Source organism: Lissotriton helveticus, chromosome 8 (assembly GCF_964261635.1).
Source record: "Lissotriton helveticus chromosome 8, aLisHel1.1, whole genome shotgun sequence".
In the NCBI taxonomy this organism is placed as follows: domain Eukaryota; kingdom Metazoa; phylum Chordata; class Amphibia; order Caudata; family Salamandridae; genus Lissotriton; species Lissotriton helveticus.
This window is the reverse complement of record NC_136069.1, coordinates 58,424,987-58,449,573: the sequence shown is the minus strand read 5'-3', so window position 1 is coordinate 58,449,573 and position 24,587 is coordinate 58,424,987. Positions and strand designations below refer to the sequence as shown.

At 47.4% G+C, this 24,587-nt stretch overlaps 1 protein-coding gene across 8 annotated transcripts in view; it reads left to right on the top strand.

Moving 5' to 3' along the window:
* LOC144772352 (sodium/potassium-transporting ATPase subunit alpha-1-like) overlaps window positions 1–24,587 on the top strand; it is a 3,188,308-nt gene that overhangs the window by 1,330,106 nt on the left and 1,833,615 nt on the right. The window lies entirely within an intron of this gene.

The following is a 24,587-nucleotide window of genomic DNA, read 5'->3' as shown; positions in this document are numbered from 1 at the left end:
TACCTCCTGCTCTCTATGCTATGTGGGGTTAATCTATCAACAATTTGGGCATTCCCGCTTAGGAGCCGATTTCCCTTCCGTATCTACAATTACTTACCAGAGAGGAATCACCCACCTCCCTGTCAGCATTTGGTAAAAAAGGGTCCCGACCTTCCTCCACAGAAACTAAGGGCAAATTATATGTTCTGTCTTGCAACCATCCCTGATCCTGAGTAGTGTACCTAGTTATCAACAGTTACCCGCAAGTGGGGGTGTCTCCCAGCCCTCTATACATCAGCATCTGGTTAAAAAGAAACCCTTTACTCTCTCTCAGAGACAATAAACAAACAGGATTTGCACACTGGGGTCTCTTTATTACACAATGATAAAATGACAAGGAGCTAAACAACTAATGCTCTTTATGGCGCAATGATAGAATAACAACTAACCAGAAATCACCAACACATACATTTATATAAAGAACTGAAAAGTAAAGATGGTTAAACATGAATGCTCTTCATGACACAATGATAGAATGAGGAACTAAAAGGAAAGTGATTAATTGTGACATACAACTAGGTAGCTGAAAGAAAAGTGATTGATTATGAACAGATATAATGAAAATATTCTTAGAACACCTCACCCTCAGAAAGGGGATCCAATTCTCTCTGTCCCTCTCTGGTTGAATCAGAACTCTCTGCTCACTGAGTCACCATCACCAACGGGCCAACCTCTGTTGTTCCTCATGGCCTCTGCACCTCACTGGCTCCAACTGTCAGCTGTACTCCAAACTCCAAACTGACTTTATCATCTCCAAAGAATCATCTCATCTCTCCAACTGCCAGCTCCTCCTGGTTTCTCCAACAGACAAATCCTTCTGAACCAAACTATAGCTGGCTCTTTCTCAGCACACTGCACGTTCCCTTCTGAACATGTAATTCCATCTGCTCCAAAAACCATCTGCCCTTTCTCTCCCAAGGATTGTCTCTGTCTCTTATACCAAGAATCATCTGCCCCTCTGCTCTCTAGCCCTCTGATAATATAGAATGCTCTCTCCTCATGGAAATTTCCAGCAGCAGGCTGCCTCCCACCGAATTCCTGTGCCAGCTCCCAGACTCTCTGCGCCCCCGCAGTGGCCACTTGCGTGTTGCGTCTAGGACCCAAGAGACAAACACATTCCTTCGATAAGAACCAGTCTTCACCGGCTCCTCTCTAGCACATAAATGTAAATGTGGGATACTTGTAAAGCGCACTGTTACTCTACCCGAGTGTCCTGGTGCTGTAGACCCCTGGGGAACCCGTCCTGGTTTTCCCTGTGAGATGGTCCCTTTCTGGGTATCTCCAGGGTGAAACCAGGCATCCCCGGCGTCTGTGGGGGGCCGTTGTAGAGATGAGGCAAGCTTAATGCCCAGAGTTACCGAGTGTGTTCCCTGGTTAGAGTAGGCACTGAGGCGAGAATTATCGAGTCCGTTGACCCTGGTCCACGACCCTGCCGCGTCGGGAATTGAACCCTGGTCCCGGGCCGTCCTCTGCTTACAGGTCTGCCGCCTCTAACCAGTGAGCCACACCTCTCCACTATAACAGGCTAAACTCTAAACATTACCTTTACCCTTCAAGCATCTCAGACAGCTGAGGCAAGAACAAAGATGGCTTCTCTCTAGTTTAGGCCTCCAGGCCCGAAAAGAGGCAAAGAAGGCACAGAATCACGCCAAAGCCAATAGGTACTCTCTAGTTTAGGCCTCTAGGCCCGAAAATAGGCAAAGAAGGCACAGAATCATGCCAAAGCCAATAGGTAAACCCTACAAATAGGCACAAATAAGGCTGAAATAAAGGATTCATGAGTATATACTGAGATGGCGGTGGACAACAGTCACCATCAGTCCAAATAGGACAAATTATCCGGGCACTACAGGAGGTCATCTCCAAGACTTACAAGTACAGGGCAAATGGTCTCAGAAATACAAACAATGTCACATCAATAGTCTGGAATTGAGAGCCATCTTTCTATCCCTGCAAGCATTCCTTCCCAGAATCGCAGGGTCTTCAGTCCTGGTCCGAACGGACAATACTACCAGCATGTTTTACGTAAACAAGCAGGGAGGAACAATATCAGCTACGCTATCAAAGGAAGGTCAGGATTTATAGGAATGGCTAACACTTCACAACATAACTCTCAAAGCAGAACATGTCAGAGGCCTCCACAATACCATAGCGGACAGGCTCAGCAGATCCTTGTCAGATTGCCACGAGTGGGAACTGAACAACACCCAATTGGCCAGAGTATTCCAGGCATGGGGCAAGCCAACATTGGACTTGTTTGCGACTCAACAGAACAAGAAATGCTGGTATTACGCCAGCAGATACCCTCAACAGGGATCAAGAGGGAATGCCCTGTCCATGCGATGGTCAGGGATTTATGCTTACGCTTTTCCTCCGATCCCGTTGATTCCAAGGGTGTTGCACAAGATGAAGCTGGAGAACTGCTGTCTCATCCTAATTGCTCCCAGATAGCCTCGCCAGTATTGGTTTCAGGAGCTCATGTTGTTATCACAGGAGCCTCCAATCAAACTTCTCCCAGCTCCAACACTGCTGTCACGCAGCGAGGGTAAGGTACTTCACCCAGACCCTCAATCTCTGAAATTACACGCATGGCTCCTGACTTCTTAGAGTTTCACACCTCCAAATTCCCCAGGATTGCCGGGACATCTTGAAGAGGGCGCGAGCCCAGAGCAAATTTAAGACTTATCGTCTTAAACGGAAGCGATTCTGCTCCTGGTGTATATCAAACACTTTACACCTGATTGAAGTCCCTACAGAAAAAATTCTTCCATACTTCTTACATTTGGATCGCTCTGGTCTTTCTTTTTCGTCGATAAAAGTCCATTTAGCGGCTCTATCCAGGTTCAGGAAAGTAGCTGGTATTCCCTCACTATGTTCTTCATTGTTAATAAAAGAGTTCATGAGAGGTCTTTTCCGGACTTATCCTCCGGTTAAACCTTCCCCACCGGAATGGGAGCTCAACATGGTCCTGTCACAACTGATGAAGCACCCGTTCGAACCTATCCACAAAGCCGACCTCAAGAACCTAACATGGAAGGTCGCCCTACTTCTAGCCCTGACATCTGCAAGAAGAGTAGGAGAAATTCAAGCTTTCACTATAAAAGAACCTTTCTTGCATTTCTCTCAGGATTATGTCAATCTTCGAACAAATCCAACTTTTATTCCCAAAGTGCCTTCTCAGTTTCATCTAAACGAGCCAGTGAAATTGCGAGTTTTCTTCCCAAATCCTACAACTCCAGTGGAAAGAACACTAAATTCTCTGGAATTCAAGCGATGTTTGAAGTTTTATCTGCAAAGAACAAAAAACTTCAGAAAATCAGATAAGTTATTTGTGGCTTATGGCCAAGCTACGCTGGGTAAAGCGGTCCCTAAAGCCACAATTTCCAGGTGGATAGCCTCCGCGATCCATTTTTGTCATGTCAAATCCAACAGACCATTGCATTGTTTGCAGGAGTGACGTTAGAAAATATTTGCCGTGCTGCGACATGGTAGAATGTCCACACCTTTACAAGACATTACTGCCTGCAATCAGCAAGTCAAGAAGATGCAGCAGTTAGTCAAGCGGTCCTACGTCATCTGTTTCCATGAGATCAGCTTCAGGTAACCAGTGTTTCCTTCATTTAATGATCAATCTATGCTTTTCAAGATGTCTGTGTATGTAAAGATATAAATGCATTACAGTTTGCCTACTTGTTATGCGTGATATTACTTTTCCTCATTAATATCATATGACTGCTCCTTGAAATTTAGTCATGTTTGTCGTTGGTAAGGTACTTACTTCACAATTGTTGGTTGTTAAATATAATGGGCCCGATTCACAGAATGAACTTAAGACAAAATCCTAAACTTACTACAATTTGATATTCACAGAATGCACTTACTACTATTTGGTATTCACAGAATACACTTACTACTTTCGGGATTCACAGAATGAACTTACTACTTTCGGGATTCACAGAATGAACTTACTACTTTCGGGATTCACAGAATAGACTTACGACTACTAACTTTACGTCCGCCGCCGGGCCGTAATTTACGCCACCGGGCCGGATTTTACGGCACTTTGGCCGAATTAACGGCGTATTATCGCAAAATCCGATTACGGGCCGTAATTTACGATTATGGGCCGCATTTTACGATCACGGGCCGTAATTTACGATTGCTGGCCGTTGGTCATGTTAGCCAAGGGGAAACACCTGGCCAAGGTCCACCCATCCCCCAACATGGATCAGCTGACACACAGCTCCATTTTGCCATGGGAGTATGCTGCCACTGCCTACCATCCCCCACCACGCTCCAGCTGAAGCCAATTAACACTAATTGACCAGTACCACAAAACACATAAAAGCAGCACACAGTGAAGGAACAGGTTTGGCCACAAAGAGACTGTTACTACAACTCTTCCAGTGCCAGAGAACATGGAGATGAGAAGAAAAAAAAAATCACAGCAGAGGAGACCACCATGCTTGTGGAATACATAGTAAGGCACCACAAGCGCCTACATGGGCTACCACCATACTGCACCAGTGGGGCACAGAAGCAAGAACTATGGCAGCAGATAGCCACTGCTGTCTCAGCCCTGGGGGTGGAGAGGCGTACTGTACAGGACATTAAAAAAAAGTGGCAGGACGAAAAGCAGAGGGTAAAGGAGAAATACTCCAGGATAGAAATGAGCAGAGTCCTCCCTGCTGCATGCCCTGGACCCCGCATCTGGCTCACCCCACTGGAGGAGGATATCCTAACAACAATACACCCCCACTTGGTCCATGGGCTGCCTGTTAGTGACGTCCGCTACGTGGTACCAGGTAAGTGGAATGAAAAGAAAAAGTGCATGAAGAGATTGTCTGTGTTACACTGTCATAGTGATCATGGAAATTGTCCAAAGTGCATATAAATATATGGTTAGTCAGAGACTCATGTGTCACCCACTACGTAGCACCACAAGTCCCAGAATCCTTTGCATCAGAAAAGGCTAATACCCCCCCACCCTATTAAAACATGTGCACAGTACTGATACCATACATACACAGCCCAGCTAATTCAATAACTGTACATATTGACTGAAAATGTGCAATGACAAATGGAAATTTAAAATTAAGTTAAATAAACAAATTAGCTAAAGACAAACATTAGCAGGGAAGCACCAGTACCAATGTGACATGCAATTCAACCCTTGCGCAAACACAGATGTGTCATGTACATATGGTGGTGCACTGTGGTGCAGGGGTAGACAGATGTGTGTTGAATCTGATGGTGTCTAGGGGGGGCTTTGCTGAAGTTGTGTCGCAAGAGCGTTGCAACTCCAACAATGTCCATGCACTGCCCATACATAATGTGCTGTGCCACTCCTTACGTCTGCTTCAAGCAGGCGTAAGGTTGCGTCGCAGCGGCCTCTGATAAGTGATACTGTGAAATCATGTAGATTACACTGACTCACTTGGACGCGGCATAACCCAAAGGAGTGCACACCCTGCCTACCTCCAAGCTGACGTTGCGCAGGGCCTCACAACATGACGATTCACCATAGTAGCGTCACATTGCGAATAATCCTAAATGTGTTGTCTGTTGTACACCACCGTTGTGTCACAGTAGTGATGCAACAACAGTGTAAATTCTTTTTCTATGGGATTGTAAACCTGCCACAAAATCTCCAAAAAGGACATCACCCTGTGCCAGCCTAAATCACAAAGCAGATGGTGAGAGTATCCTCTAATGTAAATATGTCCAACACATATCCTGTTGTCCAATTTCCACTCTGCCACGCCATTATATCCCCAACACACCACTGCTCCTACCTGCCCCGTCTGCGGCAGTTCCGCGCAATACTGTTATCGCACAGAAGATATGGGCAAATCCCCGAAACGTTACACAAGCACATTTCCATTTGTCAACTTTTCTCTCTTCTCACCCATTGACACATCCAGCCAGAGCACAGGTAACTGCAGTAGCAGAGGTCACCGCATCGCATTGGAGGAATCGCAAACGTACCGAGGAAGGCATGTCAACCACACAGAATACCCCTCACACACCAACAGGCCCCTTGGTGTCATGCTTCATCATCGGGGTCTTCGCACCCCGCTAAGGGGATGCGGCACGCTACGACCTGCGACTACGCGGGAGCGTTGACAAATCAGACTATGTGTGGTGTGTGTTGAGTGTAGGTGAAGGGGAATAGATGTGAGTGGGAGGTGTAGTGAGAAATTAAAAAGTACCTGGCTAGTGGGTAAAATGAAAAAAACTTTATTTCGTACCCCTGGCTGGTGCTGTTAAAAAAGTGCAAAAGAACGAGTTTTTCTTGTCTTAATTAGGGACAAAAAACTCTGGTGTGCGTCGACATGTTTCGGTACTGGTGTACCTTCTTCAGGACGGGGCACAACTCCCAACCCTACTCACGTTTTTCTAAGGAAAATGGGTTTATTTTAATTATTCTAAAAAGTGATTACACTCATTAAAGACGGCTACAATGTGCCTACAGCGGTTCTCTGGATCATGTAATTACATGTCCTGAAAAAAGAAAAAAGAAAAAAACCATTAGGTTTGGTTACCATATAGGACTGGCTCAGACAGGTGCAGTCACCTGGAGCCCCAAACAGTTAATTAAACCTGTAAAGTAAAACAGACATACAAACACACAACAACATATAAGACACATTTAGGGGTTTTTACATATTGTCCTTGGACATACTCATGGTCTTTGCTGTCTATTGCCTCATGAGCAAGTCCTGAGCATCAAGGTAGGTAGGTGGATCCACAATCTATAAGGATAGAGAAGTGGATTCAGTGTTGTTGCTTTTACTCACTTTTACACTCCGCCATACACCTAGATAGGCTGGACTTTGTTTGAAAAATACTCACGAAATCTGCCTATATCGGCCTCCTTCTACCACCCTGTGCTGCTCCGCCGTGAGTGAAGTACGGATGAGCTAGGCGGTATTTAAAGGAGGAATGGATGTGTTTCCATTGGTTGATTGGCGGAAATGGCAAGTGACCATGTACGGAGAATACCTGTGTTGCCGCCCCCTCCACGCGTGTGGTCTAGTCACATGTAGCATGTAACCCTCTGTTATTCGTTCATTGCGGGGTTTGGGTATGTCCAAACATGGACTTTCCGCTCGTCAGCCACTCACTGGCTGTTTCTGTGACTCGCGTTGATCGAGAGCCCATGGGATGCAGCTGCCGCGCGTCTGTCTATCGTACGCGCATGCGCACAAACGAATTTTTCGGCGCATTCTGTGAGCATGCGCGAAAGCGATTATCGACAGAGCATGCGCGATGATGTTATGTTATTAGCGCTAGTCACTGAGGATGCTTTGTTTCTAGTTTACCAAAATACATCATCATTCAGGGTGCATCTGGTTGTTGAATGCCAGTTAGTTATCTAAACAAAAAGGGGGGCATTGGTGTAAGTTGTACTTTTAATGACCCAATGATTAACTCTTTGGCCACTGGTAAAGGTTCCCAGGCTCACACTTAAATCAGAGATTGTTGTCATTCCTGTTGCATTCCAGGTGTGATCAGGTGATTTGGCTCCACGGTATATCATCATTGAGTCCTGGCAACTCATATCACAGGACTCAATGATGATATACCGTGGCCAAAGAGTTAATCATTGGGTCATTAAAAGTACAACCCTATGTACAGGTAATAAGTCGCCACAGAATTGAGTATATCTGAATGACAACTCCCTCCAGACAACCAACATAGTGCACCAAATCCCTGAAAATATTCTGCAAAAAAGTAGGCACGGAAAGAGACATGGTCATTTCATACTTACACCAATGCCCCCCTTTTTGTTTAGATAACTAACTGGCATTCAACAACCAGATGCACCCTGAATGATGATGTATTTTGGTAAACTAGAAACAAAGCATCCTCAGTGACTAGCGCTAATAACATAACATCATCGCGCATGCTCTGTCGATAATCGCTTTCGCGCATGCTCACAGAATGCGCCGAAAAATTCGTTTGTGCGCATGCGCGTACGATAGACAGACGCGCGGCAGCTGCATCCCATGGGCTCTCAATCAACGCGAGTCACAGAAACAGCCAGTGAGTGGCTGACGAGCGGAAAGTCCATGTTTGGACATACCCAAACCCGGCAATGAACGAATAACAGAGGGTTACATGCTACATGTGACTAGACCACACGCGTGGAGGGGGCGGCAACACAGGTATTCTCCGTACATGGTCACTTGCCATTTCCGCCAATCAACCAATGGAAACACATCCATTCCTCCTTTAAATACCGCCTAGCTCATCCGTACTTCACTCACGGCGGAGCAGCACAGGGTGGTAGAAGGAGGCCGATATAGGCGGATTTCGTGAGTATTTTTCAAACAAAGTCCAGCCTATCTAGGTGTATGGCGGAGTGTAAAAGTGAGTAAAAGCAACAACACTGAATCCACTTCTCTATCCTTATAGATTGTGGATCCACCTACCTACCTTGATGCTCAGGACTTGCTCATGAGGCAATAGACAGCAAAGACCATGAGTATGTCCAAGGACAATATGTAAAAAACCCTAAATGTGTCTTATATGTTGTTGTGTGTTTGTATGTCTGTTTTACTTTACAGGTTTAATTAACTGTTTGGGGCTCCAGGTGACTGCACCTGTCTGAGCCAGTCCTATATGGTAACCAAACCTAATGGTTTTTTTCTTTTTTCTTTTTTCAGGACATGTAATTACATGATCCAGAGAACCGCTGTAGGCACATTGTAGCCGTCTTTAATGGGTGTAATCACTTTTTAGAATAATTAAAATAAACCCATTTTCCTTAGAAAAACGTGAGTAGGGTTGGGAGTTGTGCCCCGTCCTGAAGAAGGTACACCAGTACCGAAACATGTCGACGCACACCAGAGTTTTTTGTCCCTAATTAAGACAAGAAAAACTCGTTCTTTTGCACTTTTTTAACAGCACCAGCCAGGGGTACGAAATAAAGTTTTTTTCATTTTACCCACTAGCCAGGTACTTTTTAATTTCTCACTACACCTCCCACTCACATCTATTCCCCTTCACCTACACTCAACACACACCACACATAGTCTGATTTGTCAACGCTCCCGCGTAGTCGCAGGTCGTAGCGTGCCGCATCCCCTTAGCGGGGTGCGAAGACCCCGATGATGAAGCATGACACCAAGGGGCCTGTTGGTGTGTGAGGGGTATTTTACACAACACTGAGTGTTCCCCCTTCCCCCCTTTATTTACACTTTGGTAGTAGGATTCTTCTTGTTTATTTATCAGTGCCCGTGGAGTAGGAATCCTACGTTGTACTCTACCACCCTTCTTTGTTAAGTATAATGTCAACCACACAAACTGGTAAGTCAAAGTGGACAGGAGATGGTCAAAATGCATACATCGTCAGAAGATGACAGAGGGACAAATAGTGCCCAGCTATGCAAGTCAACCATTTATGCTACATTTGCTGCATTACAATTGGAGTTGTCAATGGACATTCACCTTTAACATATGACATTTGTGAACAGCGAAAGACAAATCATAAAATGTCTTGGCTCATCATACCTTTGTAAATGTGGTACACAACATGTATTACACCAAAATACCCAAAACGGGGAAAGCAATCCTGTAACCGAGGGCCACAACAAGTCAAAAGGGTGTACACACCATATTGTAATAGTGTTTGTAGACCTAATCAAGAAATAGCATTTGGAGGAGGAGCCTAGCCGACAACCATGATGGCCGCTTGAGTCCTCGGCTCCGCCGACCCTCTCGCTTTCCGCCCGCATTGTACTTTATCCTGTAATTTCTCCTCTATGTGAGCTGAGTAATCAAGACCGGGAAGTGACCCCGATTCTAATGGTGTGTTCCCCGGCGTTTCTACAGCGGCGGAGGAGGTGGGATGCCCTCGCCTCGTCCCGGCTCCTACTGGCGGTGAGAACGGGTCTTTGTTTGTGAGGGACGGCCAGCCTCGATTACAGCAGCGGCGGCCATCTAAGACGGGGAGGAATCGAACGGCCGGACTGGAGTTGCCGCACTGCGCTTCCCGCTGCGGGGGTCTACTCTGCTCCGCGAGTCTACACGCCTGAAAGGTATCGCGGCTGCCTGTGATACATTGTATCGTCTCTCCTGGGCAGTTCTTTTATTTCTCCCTACGCCGTGGTGGGAGCCATTTTGTGGGTCGCACGCTCCGCACTTACAACTGATCACCCTGGGCAGCTACTGAAACTCCAAGTAAGAGCCGGCGTTGCATCAGCGCTGTATGTGGTGTCGACATGGAATCTGCTGTTTCTGCACCTCTGACTCGGTCGTACTGTGTGGAGAATCGGCGGAGTGAACAGATGGTTGCGGTGAATGCTGGTGATCAGCCTCGAGGGCTATTCCATGTTGGTGAGCCTCGGGTGCAGAGGAATACGACATCCTTTCGTCCTGGGACACCGCTGGTGATCTGCGATATTCTGGATGCTCTTGGTGCTTTACGTAATGCCCTGCACGATAGTGCCCAGGATCTGGGGAGCCGGCTAGAGGCTATCCTAATTGATGTGCCCTCAACTGGACGTGTTTGTTCTCGAGTGCGGGGCGCTGCGCCACACCCTGTGACCGATTGCGGTGGGCTCCCTGTCCGGGTCAATACTGAGGCGTCGCAGGAGCGGGGTCGAGATGTCGCCGCAGTGCCGACCACAATGGTCGTGAAGAGGTCTGGAATTAGTGGATTTTTGCGATGGCTGGGGAACCGTCTCCGGACGCCATGTCCGACAACTCCTTTGTGGTATGATGGCGTGACTCCCCGTCCTTTCCTGGAGCTGATTCTACTGTTCTGGCCAGCTGGCCTTTCGGGATTGCTACTGTGCGTTGCTTCTCTCTGTACCGTGACTGGATACATTGCGTTGGTTTGGTCGGACTTTGTTGGACGGCATCCTGTTCTTATGTGGCCCTACCGCATCCATAATTCATCTAAGATGGCGACTATGCAACCGGACTCAGTCGATGCACCTGAACGACGGGGGCAAGGTTGAGGATGTTCACATGCTTACTGTTGCTTACATTGCTGGGATTGTGCTGGACGGACGATTCATTGCTTGGACTGAACGTTGGTATTACATCGGTTCGGGGGTCCGGGGTTGAGCGGCTGAGAATACTTCTGTGGGTTGTCCTCCTCCTCCATCTTTTCTTCTCTCTCCTTTCTTCTCTACCTCTCATTCGTTTATATTTTCCACTACTATGGGGCAGTTCCGGGGCGACAGGCACGCTGTTAGTGGGTTTGGCCGTAGCCATTACAGGGGTGCAGGTTGGGGGGTGAGGGCGGGGGTTATTTTAGTTTGTTTTGTTCTATGGTCCCTATCGCTCTTTTCCGGCTTCGGGAGGGTTCTTTCCTCTCTGTGGGGTTGGCTGTTTCGGGGTCTTGCACCTTTGCTCTTCCTGTGTTTTAATAAATGTTGTTTCTTAATCCTACGGGTAGCTCTCTGGGTTTACGCTTCAAATTGTTGCTTTTTGTAATGATGTTTATTGTCCGGTCCTATAGGTGTGGCTGCTTAAGCCCATGTAGCTGCTGTCTTTATTGCCTAACTTTGATCATTAATGGGGTACGCCCCTCTTGTTGAGTTTCTTTTGTGTTCCTTGATGTCAGATGTGCAATCCTTCCTGTTGCAGCCCCCTCGCTTCATCTAAACTTTAAAATGAAAACCTCCTATCCTGTGTTGCGCGCCCCGTAATCCCTTCTGGTATACCTTGCAATATCCTGATTGTACATTGACCTGTTGCCCTCCTGTTTTTCTTTCATCATTTATCGTTGCGGCCGGCCGTGATGGTTGTGGGCCTGCGCATGTATATCCTGTTTATGTCTCAATAAAGGTTTTCCACAAAAAAAAAGAACAAAAAAAAAGAAATAGCATTTGCACCGATACGGAAATGAAGACCAAACAGTGAGATACCAGTCTCTGTAGTATTGACAATGCATACACTGTCCAACTTCTAATCTTTCATACATACTTTATTCAGCACAGTCCACACAGCTGATCATGTACTGCGAACATTGGATGGATAATTTCCGGACATCAACAAAACACGATAGTGGACTTTACCTCTGGATTCGTAAGCATGTCATTGTGACATAGGTAGCATCAAGGTAGTGGGCCCAATCTAAGTTATATGTGGGATCACTCATTACATAATGTATTACACACTTCTGCAACGGTGGTGACCATGACTGCTTGTGCCCGTCCTGTGCCAGAAATTGAATGCATCACATGTGGCAGCAGGAATGTAAAGTTGCTAAACAAACTTATCATTGTAGGTACGATGTGGTCCTCCCAGAACCCCAGACGCCCACTGACTTCTGCTACTAGGTTGGACTTGACATCTGTCCAGGGACCACCTACTGCTCCGGTGCAGGGCAACGGTAAGTCAAGCTTGCTGAATGCTTATTAATTGTGCCTTTCACCTCCACCGTATGTGTTGTACAACACTGTTATCCTGCATCACAATATGCTCACATAGGGCATTTGAACACATGGCCAATCAGACCCTGGTGGCAAATGAGATGCTGACACAAAATGTATGCCAAGTATGTGCACAATGGACATACAATAGAACAATGTGTCATAAGAAACGTCCACAACACAACAGGCTTGCAATTCAATGATATGCTAAATCCCTAGCAAAATTAACATGGTCAAATCAATGTGAAATTGGTATGGCTGAGGCACACACTGGTGCCAGTTGTGTACCTGTGAGATGGGTGTAGGGGCTGCTAAGGTGAATCTTCATGCAGTTACACCTGCAAAATGATTTGGCTGAAGAGCAACAGGATAATCCAGTGCAGGTGGGAAGATTCAAAGCTTCTCACCTCATCTGCAATGTGTGATCTAAACCAAATGTTGTCTTCTGCTTGCCTCCCTTCTACCATATTCACATGTATAGGTGAGTGTATGAAATATGAGGTTTGGATGTCTGCTGCACAAGACACCATCTGTTGTCATGTAAGTACTACCATGATGTTGGAAATGGAGCATGGGAGCAGAGAACACTCAAAGGATGGACATTAGTAATCTGTGTTCTCTCATTCAAAAATGAGCTGTGTGACATCATGGGTAGGGAAGCACAAATGGGCAACATCAGGCCCCTGACAACTGCACATCCCACACATGAACTCCTTTCTGACTTGTCAACAGACAACATTACACCCATGAAAAAAGTCAGTCACAATGGTAAGGGTGAAATCAGTAACCTTCTCATACAAGTTCGTCAGTTGATGTGTCATCTTATTGATGTCAGTGCTGCATGGCTGTAAGCTTGCAAATGCTGCTTGTGAGCAGGTGCCCACATGTTAAGTCAATGAGCTACACATGCTGCACATCGTCCTTGATTATCCACAAATGGCTAATGAGAATGTAATTTGATCTCATAGCTACAATCTGTTGTACTAAAATATGGACATGTATTTCTCATCACAGGTGCTGACAGGATGAGACCACTGAAGCGGACACCATCCCGGAGGAAGCATGACATCCTGGCTGCAGCTGTGAAACTGTCGCGTACCTGTCCCTCAGGTAAATCGGGCATGAGGAGTGTCAACAGCTTAGATTACAAAGCCATTACAGAGATCGAGATCCCCTTCTACATGGAATCAACAGTTGTTGATTACAAAGTGAAATACAGACCAGGAGTGACACATATGCATGTCTCTCATTTGGTGAGGCAGATCATTGAGAATGTTGTTTCTACCCTCTACAGCTATGTCTACAACAACTATGATGAGACAGGTGCAGCAGGATACACCAGGAGGGAACGCAACGGGACAGAGAGTTGGGGCTGGAGCTGGTGAGTTTGCTAGTATCATGTAGATCTCCGTGTAACACCTCAGGGCTATGGTGTGAGCGGCCATTTGTTGTGGTACCCTAACCTGATCACATGATCCTCATCTGCTGATGCAAAGTGCAGTAAATACAACCCTTTTGTTGCTGCACATGTAATACCTGGTCAATCACCAATACAGTTGCAACCTCTGTGTTTCAGATGATGCTGAGGGAGAGGCTGACAGACCGACAACCAGTGCTGGCCGACGGGAAATCCGAGGGGAGAATCCTCTGATCCTCCAGGCAGCAATGTCGGCTGCAACTCATGCCCAAGAGGAGGAGGATCAAGATCAAGAGGACGATGACTTTGAGGAGGATGATGAGTACATTTCTATTGACTCCGGGGATGACAATACTAACGTCCTGGCCTCACATCCTCTGACAAGCAACGCCCGTCTGCCTCCTCTCAAACCATCAATACCACGGCATACATCAAACCAGCCACGGCTCCCACACATCCACTCACAGACATCACTCACTCACAGCCCTCACGTCCGGGACCGACATGGTGGTTCCCCTACCCACTCTTCCCTACGCAGTTTATCCCTGCCATTCTCTCCACCAACTGTGGGAAGTACCAGCCCTGTTGTGGACCTGGTATCCCCTGGGCACCCTACTCCTGCTCACAGACTTCTACCTGCCACCCTCCCTGGTGTTGGACCTGCTCATCTCATCCCTGGCAGACACCAGCAGAGGGGGCCTGCACGTGACGATGGTGGCCAGTGGGAGCAGGACTTCTTCCGACAGCAGGCAGATGTGAGGCAGGACATTCGGGCCATAGGGGCTGTAGGAGAGTGGGGTCTGCAATCCCATGGCCACCTCAGATTTTTGCTTTTTGCTTCACTGGTTTACGACTTTCCCTGGCTGTGGGCCTGCTAATCAGACCCACAGCCTAGCTGTTCTCTCTCTAAATTGACAACCATGTACCCTAGGTGCATTTACCAATTGGTACTGGGCCACCTTATCAGTCCCTGTACAGTATACCTTAGGTATCCAGGGCATAGGTGTACCCAGGGCCTACCAGGGGCTGCAGCATGTATTATGCCACCCCTGGCTGGCCATCCAAAACAGACACAACTGGCTGCACGACAGCTGGGGCAAGGTGGTGTAATCACCCTTTGCTTTAGATATAGTTCCCTATATCTAAACCTAAAATGGACACATATATTCCTATCAGTCACTCCTAGAGAAGGCCTTATCAATCCTGAAGGCAGAGTGCTTGGAATTATGTGAGATGGTGCTCTGGCATGAGCTGAGCCCGTTTGCAGCTTGCGGAACCAAGTCCTAATAGCTGTTCCATTATAACGCTATACCATATACTCTTAAGTGCATTATAATCCTCGTGGTTAAATGCTAACTCTGGTATAACATTATCAAAACATGTCGAGTAAGGTGTCATACGAATTGGAATACTACCCCTTGCCAATTGTGGCGACGGGGGTAGCATTCCACCCTTCTAGAGGGACACGACATGTATGTAACTGTGAACCCCGGTTAAAGTTAACTCGAGCCTCAGCATCACAAGATGGATGCTGCCACCACAGACACAAGTCTGACCTCCTGCTGCTGGGAGTCCTTCCAGCGAGGGAGGCTCAGACAAAGGGTTTCCTGCCTTGGGAGGTGCTAGCACCACCCCAGACAGGATTTTGTGTATTAGGTAGGCCAAGGCTGAAAGGAATGAGACATGCCTGGGGCACACAAGGTGCCCTGTGCATACACCGGTTCCAACCAGTTGCTGGGGCACTCCAGCCCCAGCTCTGGCGGGAAACTGGACAAAGGATAGGGGGTGTAACCACCCCCCTTCCTGGTCCCACCCAGAGGAGGGACCTAGTCGTAGTGCAGCCCCCTTTAGCTGAATAAAGGTAGGAGCTGGTCCCATTCCCAGTTAGATTAATCTTGACAACTTCCAAGAAGAAACTCTTGACCTTCAACCTCCTGAACATCAGAAGACTGAAGAATCTCCCCTATGGTCAGGTAGTGACCATCCTGCTTCGCAGGCACCATCAAGCTTCTGTGCGGTTTGCTGCAAGTCCTTCCTTCCCGGAATCCGACGACCCAGCTCAACGAGACCCGGACCTCCAGACCCCTCTGACCTCTACCCACATCCACAGCACAGCTGGGACCCGTGGGTGCGACGAGCAACGTGGAGACGGCCATCTTGAAGATACCTGCACAGCGCTTCCAGCACGACTCCCGAGGGACCCTCGAGTAAGTGCATTGGGGACTGAGAAGCCCCACACCGACACAGCACCTGCATTAAAGACCAGCCCCCCAGCCTCCACGAGATCTGCGTGGGGCCCTTTTGCCTGGTTGCGGCTTTTCCTGTTGTCTGGTCACTTGCCGGCTGGCTCGTGACCTCTGAGACGACGACCCGAAGATTTCAACACTGCCGGTCTGGTCCCCCAGACTGGCCCTTGCTTCCTTGTGAAAGAGAAGCACCCCGGACCTTCCTGGTCCGCATCAGACGCCATCTTTGTTCCACCGCGTGGCTTGCACTGGCCAAGGCCTGTTGACCAGATCGACGATCCAACGCCGCCATCAGCAGTAGACTACGTGGGACAGCTCGTGCCTCCAGCCCGGTCGTAAAGAACAGCTCCTGGTCCGCGCAGCTACAGAGAGAAGCGACCCTTCCTTCACCTGAACGCGGCGACAGCATCTGGTTCCCTCCTGGTTCCAGCACCGTCACTGGCTAGTGACCGAGACTCTGTCCCCTTCCCTTTCAGGACTTCTCCTTCCTAGTTCCATCCTTGGAACCACCGGACTCCTCCATCTGGCTGCCTGCCAGCAACTTCTTGTTTCAGGCATCACCAGGATCAACGCAGCAAACCCGACACCACTTCAGCCCTATGCACCCGCAGCCTGTGGGTTAGGTAACTAAAGCTTCTAGGTGCTGAAGTTAGTGTTCACTATCCTAGTGTCCAGGTCCACTGTTTTTTCCCTCCATCCAGCCGGGTTCGTCCGGAATCCGTAACTTTGTAAACTGTAGTATCCATAGACGTTGGTACACATCCCGCGTGAGAGTTTCCACTCTGCACGTGAGTCCCGTGGGCCTCCTGCTCCGTACTTACCTAGTTCGTAGCGTAGTCCCAGCGATCCTCCAGCCTCTGGATCTCCTTACAGTATTTTCCTTCCTCGCATTCCATTGTTCTTAGTATATGGTTTGTCGTGCCCCTAAGGCACACGTGTAAATATTGTGCAAACTCGTATTTCTTTCCTAATATTGTCATGTGCTTAGCCCTCTGATCTCATAAAGAGTTCAGAGGTGTTGTTATTAATAAATATATTGTTTATTTTCATAACAACCTGTGTGGTGTCCTTTCATCTGGTATTCAAGGGGTTATATTGTGGTAAAACAGCTGGCTTCACATGCCAAAAGAGTTTAGCCTAAGACTGCTTTGTCCATGCTACCACTAGGATAGCTGGTCTATAAGGTTGACTTACAACCAATCACCATAAGGGTTGTTTGGACTGATACAAGGTGGTCACTAAAACTAGTGAACATCATATATCAGGCCAACTTCTCACATTGGTGTGCAGAGGTTGGGATTTGAGCTTGCTGTTGTTTTTACCAAATATAATCTTGAGATATCATTTGAGAGATCACATAAGGTACTCTAGGTACATATAACAAGCTTAGAAATACTCTGAGTTCTACTGAACCAGCTGTTGTAGTAGAAAGGGCCTAGCACACCCTGACTACAACTCTTAGCAAGGGATCAGTAGGAAAACCTATAGTGTAGGTAGGTGCATCACTTACACCTCACTAGAAAGCATGTCTACCCATAGAGAGTCTTCAGAGACTCCCCTAGTGGTTAGTGACCCTCCACAGGTCCTTTCCAGATATGCTGCTCTCAGTTTCCAGGAGATGAGACAATTGTGTACCTCCAGGAAATTGAAACAGGGTTCTAACCCTACCACTCCTTTTCTGTTAGGTCTCTTAGAGACATATGATGCTCGAAAAGCTTCTCATACAGATGGGAACATGCCAGCCTTAGAAGGTACCCTTGGTCATCCTGACCTCCCTGAAACTGAGGAAATAGAGGAGGAGGAGGATGAAGAGGATCTTTCTGGGGATGAGGCAAACAAAGGTCCTGAGCTAGTCAGCAGACTTACTAGGGTCAACTTAGACCTACATAGGGAAGGATCTGGGGGACCCCCAGTACTGACCCTAAGCAGGCCTAACTTTGGAGTTAGAAGAGACAGGTCTCATTCTAGGGACTCCAATAGATCTGTGCACTCTCATGCCTCTTCTTAGAGGAGAATGATTTCTCCCGAGAGGAGAATGACTTCCCCTCAGAGGAGAGAACATGAAGCAAGGATGAAACAGGCTAATCTGAGGATCCAGAGGGAAGAACTTGCCCTTGCCAAGGAGAAGCATGCCTTTGCTAGAGAGCAACAGTTGAGTGGGGTAGTCCCCACTGGTGGCAGCAATATCCCTAAGGATAAAGACAGGAGTTTTGATACTAGACACCTGAGTAAAATAGTGCCCCCCTTTAAACAAGGGGATGACATCCACAAATGGATGACTGCTTTGGAGAGGGCCTGCACTGTCCAGTGCATCCCCCAGAGTCAGTGGGCAGCTATATTGTGGCTCTCCTTCGAAGGTAAAGGTAGAGATAAGCTCCTCACTACTAGAGCTGAGGATGCTAACAATTACCAAGTCCTGAAGAATACACTGATTGATGGGTTTGGCTTAACAACTGAACAGTACAGGTTGCTGTTCAGAGACACCCAGAAAATTCAGTCTCAGGATTGGGCTGACTTTGTTGATTGTGCCACTAAGGCTTTTGAAGGCTGGTTACTGGGAAGTAAAGTTACTGATTACACAGGATTGTATAATCTAATTATGAGAGAACAAATCTTAAGTAATTGTCAGAATCAGTTGTTGCATCAGCACCTCATTGACTCAGATCTGACCTCTCCCCAAGAATTGGGAAAGAAGGCAGACAGATGGGTCAGGACAAGGGTCAAGCAGCAGAACCAGAACCAGGGTGGTGGCCAGAAGAAAGCAGATCCCAAGGGTAATGAGAATAAGCAAAATGTCCAGAAGTCTTCAACAGGGCCCCAACAATCTAAAGAGGGTGGGTCCCAGAATTCCCAGAATTCCCAAAAGAAGAAGAATAATGGTCAGAGGAAACCATGGTGCCAATACTGTAAAAGTACTCACTGGTTTAGTGAGTGCACCAAGAAAGGCCCAACTCCTACCACTACTGCTCTAAGGCACCTGCACCCCCTAGTACAGTTAGTAGTGGTAGTAATCCTCCCAAGGCTATAGTGGGGTTAACCCTGGGAACTGAGGCGGGTGCTGACTTAGTCAGGATACCTACTCAGGCTGTTCTTGTTTGTACTGGGGACATGGATATGACCCCTACAATAAGTCCCAGTACTCTGGGCAAGTACAGGCAAACGCCTTTGATCAATGGAAAAATGGCTCAGGCCTACAGGGACACTTGTGCCAGTGTCACTATGGTGACACCAAACTTTGTGGACCCTTGAACAGGTAATACTAGGTTCAGACTACCTGGTGACCAATGCTAGCAATGCCACTACCTCCCATAGTATGGGACTTGTTAATTTCTCCTGGGGAGGGGTAAATGGCCTCAAAAGGGTTGTTGTTAGTTCAGACCTCCCAGTGGACTGTCTTTTGGGCAATGATTTGGAATACTCCTTATGGTCAGATGTGGAGTATAGGACTCATGTGGAAATGTTAGGTTTATCAGCACATGTCCTTGCTGTGACTAGGTCACAGGCCAAGAAATGCCCAGCTGAACTAGTGCTGGATCCTGGAAGAATGGACCAGACACTACCCAAGAGAAAGAGCAGTAGGGGTAAGGTTGACCCTTCCCCCCTGTCTCTGGTGGAGGATCAGCTCTCTCAGGAGACTGACCCCAAGACCCCAGACGGAACTGTCCTAGAGGATGTATGACGTTACAACGCATACTTTTACAACGCATACCGTTACAACGAACTTTTTCAACGCAAAAACTTTTACAACGCATACCATTACAACGCATGTTTTTACAACGCAAATACCTTTACAACGCATACCATTACAACGTAAGTATTGGTAAGTATATAATATTTTTTTTATTTTAAATTAATTGTAATTAATATAATTTAATTTAATTTAATTTAATTAATTTAATTTTTTTTACCCTGTACCCCTGTACCCCAAAAAAACCCAAATTAACCCAGAACCCTAAAAATACCCCTGTACCCCAAAAACCCAAAACTGTCCCTGAACCCTAAAAATACCCCTGTACCCCAAAAACCCAAAACTGTCCCTGAACCCTAAAAATACCCCTGTACCCCAAAAACCCAAAACTGACCCTGAACCCTAAAAATACCCCTTTACCCAAAAACTGAAAACTGACCCTGTACCCTAAAAATACCCCTTTACCCAAAAACTGAAAACTGACCCTGAACCCTAAAAATACCCCTTTACCCAAAAAACTGAAAACTGACCCTGAACCCTAAAAATACCCCTTTACCGAAAAACTGAAAACTGACCCTGAACCTTAAAAATACCCCTTTACCCAAAAACTGAAAACTGACCCTGAACCCTAAAAATACCCCTTTACCCAAAAACTGAAAACTGACCCTGAACCCTAAAAATACCCCTTTACCCAAAAACTGAAAACTGACCCTGAACCCTAAAAATACCCCTTTACCCAAAAACTGAAAACATAAAAAAAACCATATAAAATATTAAATATAATTATATACTTACCAATACTTACGTTGTAATGGCATGCGTTGTAAAAGTACTTGCGTTGTAAAAACATGCGTTGTAATGGTATGCGTTGTAAAAGGTTTTGCGTTGTAAAAGTTTCGTTGTAATGGTAGTGCGTTGTAAAAGTTGCGTTGTAAAGGTTGTTTCCCGTCCTAGAAGAGCTTGAGTCTGAACAGGTTGAGTTTCTTGGGACAGGGTGACCTTCAAGGGCAGACTTGAGGCAGGCGCAGTTAGACTGTTCCTCTCTTGAACCCCTCAGACAGCAGGCTGCTGCTGAGGCTGCAGGGAATGCTACAGGTGCCCATAAGGTATATTGGGACGATGGACTCCTATACTCTGAGGCAAGAGACCCCAAGCCTGGTGCTACCAGGAGGGTGATCATCCCCTTGTCTCTTAGAGGTTTCCTTCTCACCTTAGCCCATGAGATTCCCCTTGCAGGTCACTTAGGCCAGAACAAGACTTGGGACAGGCTTGCCCCACACTTTCACTGGCCTCATATGTCTGAGGATACTAAAAAGTTTTGTCGCTCATGTGTCACCTGCCAAGCCAGTGGCAAATCAGGTGGCACCACAAAGGCCCCCCTTATACCACTACCTGTGGTGGGGGTTCCCTTTGAAAGAGTGGGGATTGACATTGTTGGACCAATGGACCCCCCAACAGCATCTGGGCACAGATTTATACTGGTGGTAGTGGATCATGCCACCAGGTATCCAGAAGCTATTCCCCTTAGGACCACTACAGCTCCTGTGGTGGCTAGAGCCCTGGTTGGAGTGTTCTCCAGAGTGGGGTTCCCTAAGGAGGTCATCTCTGACAGAGGTGCAAACTTCATGTCAGGATACTTGACTGCTATGTGGAAGGAGTGTGGTGTAAATTACAAATTCACCACCCCCTATCACCCACAATGCAATGGGCTTCTTGAAAGATTCAACAAGACCCTCAAAGGGATGATAAAAGGGTTACCTGAAAAGCTTAGGCGAAGATGGGACATCCTTTTACCCTGCCTCCTGTTTGCTTACAGAGAGGTCCCACAGAAGGGGGTTGGTTACAGCCCTTTTGAGCTTTTGTTTGGACATCCTGTAAGAGGACCCCTATGTCTTGTGAAGGAAGGATGGGAGTTACCTCTCAAAAAGCCTAAACTTGACATAGTGGACTATGTACTTGGTCTCCGCTCCAGGATGGCAGAGTACATGGAGAAGGCATCTAAAAACCTGGAGGCCAGCCAAGAACTTCAAAAAGCTTGGCATGACCAAAAGGCTGTCCTAACTGTTTACCATGCAGGACAGAAGGTGTGGGTGTTGGAGCCAGTGGCCCCCACAGCTCTCCAAGACAAATGGTCTGGACCCCACATCATCATTGAACATGGGAACTCCCAGGAGCCCTCACAGAGTACTTCATGTGAATAGGCTCAAAGCATTTGTTGACAGGGAGGACATGGGCTTGCTCATGGCCACAGATGAGGGACAGGAGGAAGAGAGTGACCCTCTCCCAGACCTGCTCACTCAGAACCCTGATGATGGGTCAGTAGATGGTGTAGTCTTTTCTGACAGCCTCTCTGAGCATCAACAAAAGGATTGTAAGCAAGTCCTTCAATCCATCAGACAAATGTTTTCTCTGACCCCCCAGTCAGACAAACTGGTGCACACATGAGGTGGACACTGGAGACAGTCTGCCTATAAAGAGTAAAATCTACAGGCAACCTGACCATGTCAGGGACTGCATAAACTTCTAACTACCGTCCCATCTCCCTTTTGCCCTACTTGGGCAAGGTTCTAGAAACCCATGTCACCAGCACCCTGAGCACCTACGTGGAAGCTAATCACTGCCTCTCCCCTCGGCAGGCGGGTTTTCGCCCCCTCCATTCTACGGAGAAGGTGGTGACCTCAGTGATGGACTGCCTACGCGAGGGCATTGATACCAACCTCCCGCAGGCCCTCATTCTTTTAGATCTGTCCGCCGCCTTTGACACGGTGGACCACTCCATCCTCCTTACCCGTGTCAGGGCGGCGGGCATAGAGGGCCTGGCCCTCGCCTGGCTTGAGTCCTTCCTGAGCGATAGGGCTCAGGCGGTCCATCTAGCTGGTTTCACTGCTGCCCCTCGTGGGGTTGTATGTGGAGTCCCTCAAGGTTCCTCACTTTCTCCCCTTTTGTTTAATTTATACATCTACCCCCTTATTTTTTTGTTACAGCAGCTGGAGGTCACGGTGTTTAACTACGCCGACGACCTCCAGCTTATCTTTAACCTTTCCCACGCTTCCTCCTCATCCCTGAACGTCCAATCCATCATGTTGTTCATTCAGGATTGGATGAACTGCAACCACCTCAAACTCAATCCGGACAAAACGGAACTAGTCCTAACTGGAGGTGGTTGCAGTCCTTGGTCCCCCTCTTACTGGCCTCCAACACTTGGTGTCCCTCCGATCCCGGCTCCCAAGGTCAAAACCCTTGGTATTCTTTTGAACTCCTCACTTTCTGTTCACTCCCAGGTCAACTCAGTTGTTTCTTCCAGCTTTTTTTCTATGAGAACCATTAGGAAGATCTCTCGCTTCTTCTCTCTGCCCGCTCTAAAGATCATAGTAATGGCTATGGTGCTCTCGCGCCTTGATTATGGCAACATCATCTACAACGGCGCCCCAGCCTATGCCATTCGCCGTCTGCAGCTAGTGCAGAATCAGGCTGCCCGCCTGATTCATGGCCTGCCTAAATTCCATCGTGTCACTCCTCTATTGCAGGCCCTGCACTGGCTGCCGGTGAAAGAGCGAGCTTTGTTTAAGCTTGGCTGCACCGCCTTTCAGGCCAGAATGGGCACCGCTCCGGAGTTCATCTGCTCCGCTATCATTCCCTATACGCCGGGCAGAGAGCTCCGCTCCTCTCATCAGGCCCTGTTAACCATCCCACGTTTTAGAAAGAAAAAGGCAGGTGGAACAAAATTCGCAGTTCTCGCTCCTGCGTTCTGGAACTCTCTTCCGGCGGGACTCCGCGGGACACCCTCCTACACTGAGTTCCGGAAAGGTCTAAAAACCCTGCTCTTTTCTCAAGCCTACAATGCTTAGTCTTCCCTCCGCTCCTGTTGGCCTTCCTACTGCTCAAAAGCGCCAAGAAACCGCGTGGTAAAAGTGCGCTATAGAAATATTTTTAAATTCAAATAAAGCAAGAAGTACAAAAGATGTTGGAATTGGGAGTCATTGAACCCTCAGAGAACCCTTGGGCTAGTCCTGTAGTTCTAGTGCCTAAACCTCACACCCAGGATGGTAAGAGAGAGATGAGGTTTTGCGTAGACTACAGGGGTCTCAATGCTGTCACTAAGACAGATGCCCATCCAATACCTAGGGCAGATGAACTGATAGACAAGTTGGCTTCTGCAACTTTCTTAAGTACATTTGACCTGACAGCTGGTTATTGGCAGATCAGGTTAGCTGAGGATGCCAAGGCCAAGACAGCATTTTCTACCCCAGGAGGTCATTACCAATTTGTGGTGATGCCCTTTGGTTTGAAAAATGCACCTGCCACTTTTCAAAGGTTGGTGAACCAAGTTCTCACTGGGTTGGATGACTTTTGTGCAGCATATCTAGATGATATTGCTCTCTTTAGCTCCACCTTGTAGGATCACCTGATCCAACTAAGGAAAGTTTTAGAGGCCCTGCAAAAGGCAGGCCTCACTATCAAGGCTACTAAGTGCCAGATAGGGCAGAGTCAAGTTGTATACTTGGGCCACCTTGTAGGTGGAGGCCAAGTTCAACCTTTGGAGAGCAAGATACAGGCCATAAAGGACTGGGCTCCTCCAACCACCCAGACACAAGTCAGAGCTTTCTTGGGCCTGTCTGGTTACTATAGGAAATTTGTCAGAAATTATGGAACCATTGTGACTCAACTTAATGACCTGACAAGTAAGAAAATGCCAAAGAAAGTTCAGTGGATAGTTAGCTGTCAGAAGGCATTCGATGACCTAAAGCAGGCCATGTGCACTGCACCTATTCTCAAGAGTCCAGACTACTCCAAACCTTTCATTG